Below are 6,000 nucleotides of genomic sequence, written 5' to 3'. Positions count from 1 at the left end.
GGCAAGACCCCCCACCCCCAAAGAGAGGACTGCCTCAGACAGTTACTGGTGCCATGTGGGACCATAAAAAGACTTGAGGCCATGTCGAATGCATTTATTAAAGTAGAAATGCTAAAAGGTTTTTATAAAACATACATGATTATTATGGAAAATTCAGAAAATACAGAAAAGCATATAAAGCAGCTATGTAGTTTGGCTGCTGCTGTTGAGAGATACAATTGTTAGCATTTTAACCAATTTCTTTCCAGGGTTTTTTCAATGCATACATGATTTACAGAAATCAGTGTCATACTGTACACACTGTTTTATAACCTGGTATTTAATTTATTTCATTTTATTTTTTTAAAGATTTAATTTTTTCCTTTTCTCCCCAAAGCCCCCCGGTACATAGTTGTATATTCTTCATTGTGGGTCCTTCTAGTTGTGGTATGTGGGACGCTGCTTCAGCGTGGTTTGATGAGCAGTGTCATGTCCGTGCCCAGGATTCGAACTAGAGAAACCCTGGGCTGCCGAAGGTTGAGCGCTCAAACTTAACCACTCGGCCACAGGGCCATCCCCCTATAACCTGGTATTTTCATTCAACAATGCACCATGAAATTTCTCTAATGATTTTTAATGGATACAGTATATACCCTCACAGAGATCTACTATAAACTACACTATGACCAAAAGCTTGTATGACAAAAAGCTTTGTATGACAAAAATACACAAATATTTGTGCCCATCTCTGATTGTTTCTCTTGAGTAGATTTCTGGAAATGGCATTCATGTGTTGAAGGCTATAGATGCTTTTAAGGTGCCTGTTACCTAATGCCTAACTGCCTGCAGACTGTTGGATCAACTCTACCCCAACAGTCAGAGAAATGTCTTTAAGGAAGTCAATGGCTCCTTCCAGTTGGCCACTCTTGAGTCAGAATGTTCAACAGACCAATTGTGTGTAACAAGAGCGTGAAGGTGCGTGTGAGTCTTCTAATGAATCATATCACAGAAACTTATACAGTGCAGGAAGAATACTTGAAGAGCAATGTGCTCTTTAGATCATTCAAAATTCCATGACAGACCCTGAAAATACGATTAAGGAAGAGAAATTTTTCCTAGGTCAATAAGACAAAGTCTTATTTTTCAACATTGTTTGAGTGGGGGCCGGTGGGGGAAAGAGAGTGAAGGAAAGGGAAACAAATATGTGTTGAAAACGTTGTGTCTACCTGGTAAGCGAGGATGGATGTCTCATTATCTGTGTGAGACACAGAAGGTCAGAACTGGATGGGGCATCGGAAATCATTTCTCAGATAAGGAAAGTGAAGCCCAGAGAGATTAAAAGGTCCCTCCAACATCGCTTGCCTAGCTGACAGTCAGCTTCCCCTACAATCGGAAACTCTTGGTACGTGCACAAGACCGAACAATGGTTAGAAATATGAGACTTTTATTAGGTTAACATATGCTTTGTGCCAGAGGATTTAATTATTTTCATTAAGTTGAATGAGTTTTAAATTAATTTACCTGATCACTTGGCATAATGGAGACTCAATTTAGGATATTGTCAATGCCTCAACCCTAAGTCAACCGTCTTTGGGTCATGATGTTTTAATAATTTGGCATAAAGACCCATGACATAATAGCCACAGTGTACATGGTTACATAGGTGTAACAGTGTGTTCAGGGCACAGACTCTGGAATCCCCTGCCACCTGCAATCTGTGTCACCTTGGGCCAGTTACTTACCCTTCTTCAGTATCTTCATCTGTAAAATGAGAATACCGAGTACCTGCCTCATATGGTTGTAAAGATTAAATGAGCTTCCATATGTAAAGAGCTTAAAACAACATCTGGCACATACTCAGTGCTGAGGGTCTGACCTTCTAAACAGTTGTTGTGGTAGTACAACCTCAGAAATAGCCCGCTTGTATGGTAACCTGTTCTTTAAATCACTTGTTGGAGACAATATCATGTTTTCTGTTCTCTGTGCATGAGGCAGAACAGATACTCAATAAATTTCTGTTGAATGAATGGATGGATCAATGACAAATAGGTAAGCCCTTCTGTCTTCTCTGCTTGGCCCTCCTCTGCCGGTTTCACCTAACGGTAGGATTTCATCAGGACACCAATGGGTTTGCATAGTAGTAATTATAGGAATCACCATCTGCTGAATTTCTTCCAAGGATCAAGTGCTTTTACATATGTGCAGTTGATCCTCATTTGCAGATTTCATATTTGTGAATTTGTCTTCTCACTAAAATTTATTTGTAACCCCAAATCAACACTCATAGTTCTTTCCTGGTCATTCACAGACATGTGCAGAGAGTCAAAAAATTTGGTACATGTATTCCCAGCTGAGGTTGAAAAATGTGATGCTCTGCCTTCTTGTTTCAGCTTTCCTACTGTAAACACGTGTCCTTTTCATGGTCTACTTAGTGCTGGGTTGTTCTCATTTTTGTGCTTTTTGTTGATGGTTTTGCAGTTCAAAATGATGCCCAAACATAGTGCTGAAGTGCTGTCTGGTATTCCTAAGCATAAGAAGACTGTGATGTGCCTTACAGAGAAAATAGGTGTGCTAGACAAGCTTCACTCATGCATGAGTCATAGTGCTGCTGGGTGTGAGTTATAGTGCTGCTGGCCATGAGTTCAGTGTTAATGAATCAATAATATATATTAAGGTTTTTTTAAGCAGAAACACATAAAATAAGGTTATGTATTGATTGGTTGATCAGTGTGTGACCAGAGGCTTGCAGGAACCTCACCCTGTATTTCCCTTAGGAGTGATGGTTCCGTAATTACCAGTTCAGTGTTTGGGTGACTTCATAGAGCATAACTACTGTGAATAATGAGAACTGACTATAATTCCTTATCCTTAGAATGACACTGTAGGCACAGACTCCATTTCCTAAAGACAGAGACAGAGACTGAGACTGGTTAATGGTTGGCGCTGGGTAACACAGAGTCAGGTTCCAAATTTGCCTCTGTGGGATTCTAACCCTGTGCATTCTCCAGTGCACCATGCCACCAGTTCCAGCCAAAGTCTTGCTTCAAGCTTGCTCTCACCCCTTCTCTGCCCTTCCTTCCTTTTCTTTTGCCTGTCATACACTCAGACATTTGCCAGAAAGCAAGCACAAACCCTGTTGCACAACCAGTTCTGCAAGCTCAGGCCTCTCTCTTCTGGATGCTCTCTTCTGGATTGCTTGGGAAGGGTTGCCCTGAGGCCAAACGCCTTGATATTCTCAAGTCAGGATCCAGTTAACTCCATTGATTCTTTGTTTCCACAACTTAACATCTCTGCAATCAGGGTGCATTTTGCCTTCAATGACACAAATACTGCAGGCCATTTGTGATGTGGTGATCATGGTTCACATGTGCTTGAACTGGGATGTTTTTCTTGGTCACATGACTGGATCAATGCAAACACTCAGTCAAAAAATATTTAAGAATCTGTGGAGAAGAAATGAGTCATAACTTTATGAAAGTCTTTCCTTGACACCTGATAAGATCAAGTAAGCTTGGAGAATGAGTGTCTGTGGTTGGAATAAATTTCCGGAGTCAGCAGTGGCCATATTCCCCATCTCTTTGACCCTCTGTGGTACATTTTGGACAGTTTTCTCTTATCTGTTTTCCACTTCATGAGTTCTCTCTTCAGCCATATCTAATCAGCAGTTAAACCATAAGTGAATTCCTAATTTCAGTTATTATTTTTTTACTTCCTAAAATTGTATCAACTGTTTTTCATGTATTCAAAGTTGTTTTAATGTTTTGTCTTGAAATTTGTTTCTTTAAATGGAGTAAACATTGTTATTTTATTACTGGTACCATTAATTCCTAATGCCTTTTCATGTCTGTCTCTGTGTTCTTTGGCTTCTCCCATTTCTGGCTCATGGTGTGTTACTTCTTTTCATTATTAAATATTCCTCACTGTGATCTGCTCGTTTTCCTCGTGGGGATTCTTTGAGGTGTAAGATGAAGATGCATTCCTTCAGAATTATGTTTGCTTCTGCCAGGCACTTTGGGTGCACTCTCAGTTGGATCCACACTGCACTAAATTCATGGGTTTGAGTTTTTTTGGACTAACCAGATCATGTGAATTTGATCTCTAAATCTAGACAAGAGTTGACTGGTGGTGTAATTACTAGGGACCTTTTTTTCTTTTCCCTGTCTTTGCTCAGCACCTAGGCTCTCACCTTGGATGGCTCTGGATTTTATCTTATGTCCCAAGCACCTTGCAAAGCTGTGGAAACTGAAGCTCCAGAGCTCCCTTCTTGGCAAATTCCTTCACAGTAAAAGTGGCTTCAGTGCTCCACATCCCTCTCTGTGTTTCTACTTCCTCTTAGATTTGGGCCAAGTAATTTTTTTTAAAAACCATTTTGTCAGTTTTTTATGATTTTAATATTTGTATAGTTTTATTTGAAGTCAACTGGCTAGCCCAAAACTTGGCTTCACCAGTTACTGTGTAACTTTGGGCAAGTTACTCAGCCTCTCTGTGCCTACCCACTTCTGTAAAATGGGATGAATATTAGCAACCACCTAAAATGTTTGTTTTGAGAGTAAAATGAGATCTGAGTAGAACAGTTAATGGAGTGCCTTCCCCAAGGTTAAGTGAATTGTAGCTATTGTTATCATTATTATTATCGGAATTTCCCAAGGAGCTTCGTAAATAGACAGACAGTCACGTCAGGGGGTGGGGCAGAGTCCAGACCAGCACCCAGGTCCCTGATCCCACCTTAGCCCAGTGGATCCTTTCCCCTCCCCTCATCATACCACACAGTCGCCTGCCTGGAGTTGAATTTCCCCAGGGGTCCCTCTTCACTAGGTGACAATGGGCGCTGACAAGTTAAACAGCTAAAATGTCATCCAGGCCATTGGTCATCTTAAGAGCTGAAATAATGCCTCTTCCTGATGAAAAGCTTGTTCCATCTATGGATGTGCCGTGACTCACGCAGCCCTGTGCCTGCCAGGGCACTCCATACCGTGGACAACGAGGGTCTCTTGTCTCGCCCATCTCCCACTCCATGGACAACGAGGGTCTCTTGTCTCGTCCATCTCCCACTCCATGATGACCACCTTATTTCGACAAACACTGCTGGGCTGGCTGTTGTGGATGGGTCTTGTATGGCTCATGGGAGGGAGATGCAGACGTGACAAAACCCATGCCATGCTAGCTCCCCTGGGGTTTACAGTTGGGAAGACAGAGACCACGTTGTGTGGACTTTGAGTCCTCGTTTAGTACAGTGAGTGGCGCACAGGTGCATGAGTTAGGAAACGAACAAAGAAAGGCACGCTAACCCTCTCCCAGTGGACAGTCCAGGCGCTGTTCCCAGGCCTGCGGCAGAAGCAGGTTCTGGGCCCCGGCTTCATTGGCGCTGCTCCACCTCTGTTGTGGAGGGCTGGAGGACCCCATTGCGGAGCTGGGGGAAGCTGAGGAGGTCCCTGCACTCCCCATAGTCACCCACCTGCTCATTTACATGGGAGAGCAGGGGGCTTGCATCCTGAGGTCCTGATGCCAGACTGTTGGAAGCCCTGGGTTTCTTACTGCTGCCTAGGGTTGAATCTGATATAAAATACATGTTCCTGATCATTGCCGTTTATGTGTTAGTTATCATTAACAGCCATTATAATTTTTTCCCAGTGGCAATTACATTGATATTACTATATCTAAATCAAAGAGGACATTGCAGCAATTACTGTCATAAGTTGATTGGGAACCACCTAATTTTTAAGTGACACTATTTTCTTATCAGCACGATAATTTTCCTTCATAATAAATAATACACCAGGAGAGTTGTGCGACCAAAAAGTGCCATTTTACCAAGCTTTCTTTTTTTTAATAGAGAAGAAATGTACCTACAGTTTCTCTTTCGTGTAAGAATAATAAAATTAAGATCTGAATCCTAGGGTTGGGAAATAGTTTAACAGATTTGGAACCAAGTATCTGAATTGCACGGGGCTGGGTAGGGAATGAGATTTTCATACTTACAATCTTTCCCCAAAGCAGATGAAGAAGGCAGGAAAGAAGGAA

This window comes from Equus quagga, chromosome 9 (genome assembly GCF_021613505.1).
Source record: "Equus quagga isolate Etosha38 chromosome 9, UCLA_HA_Equagga_1.0, whole genome shotgun sequence".
NCBI classification, from domain to species: Eukaryota; Metazoa; Chordata; class Mammalia; order Perissodactyla; family Equidae; genus Equus; species Equus quagga.
The sequence above is the reverse complement of the archived record's forward strand: the minus strand, read 5'-3'. Positions refer to the sequence as shown.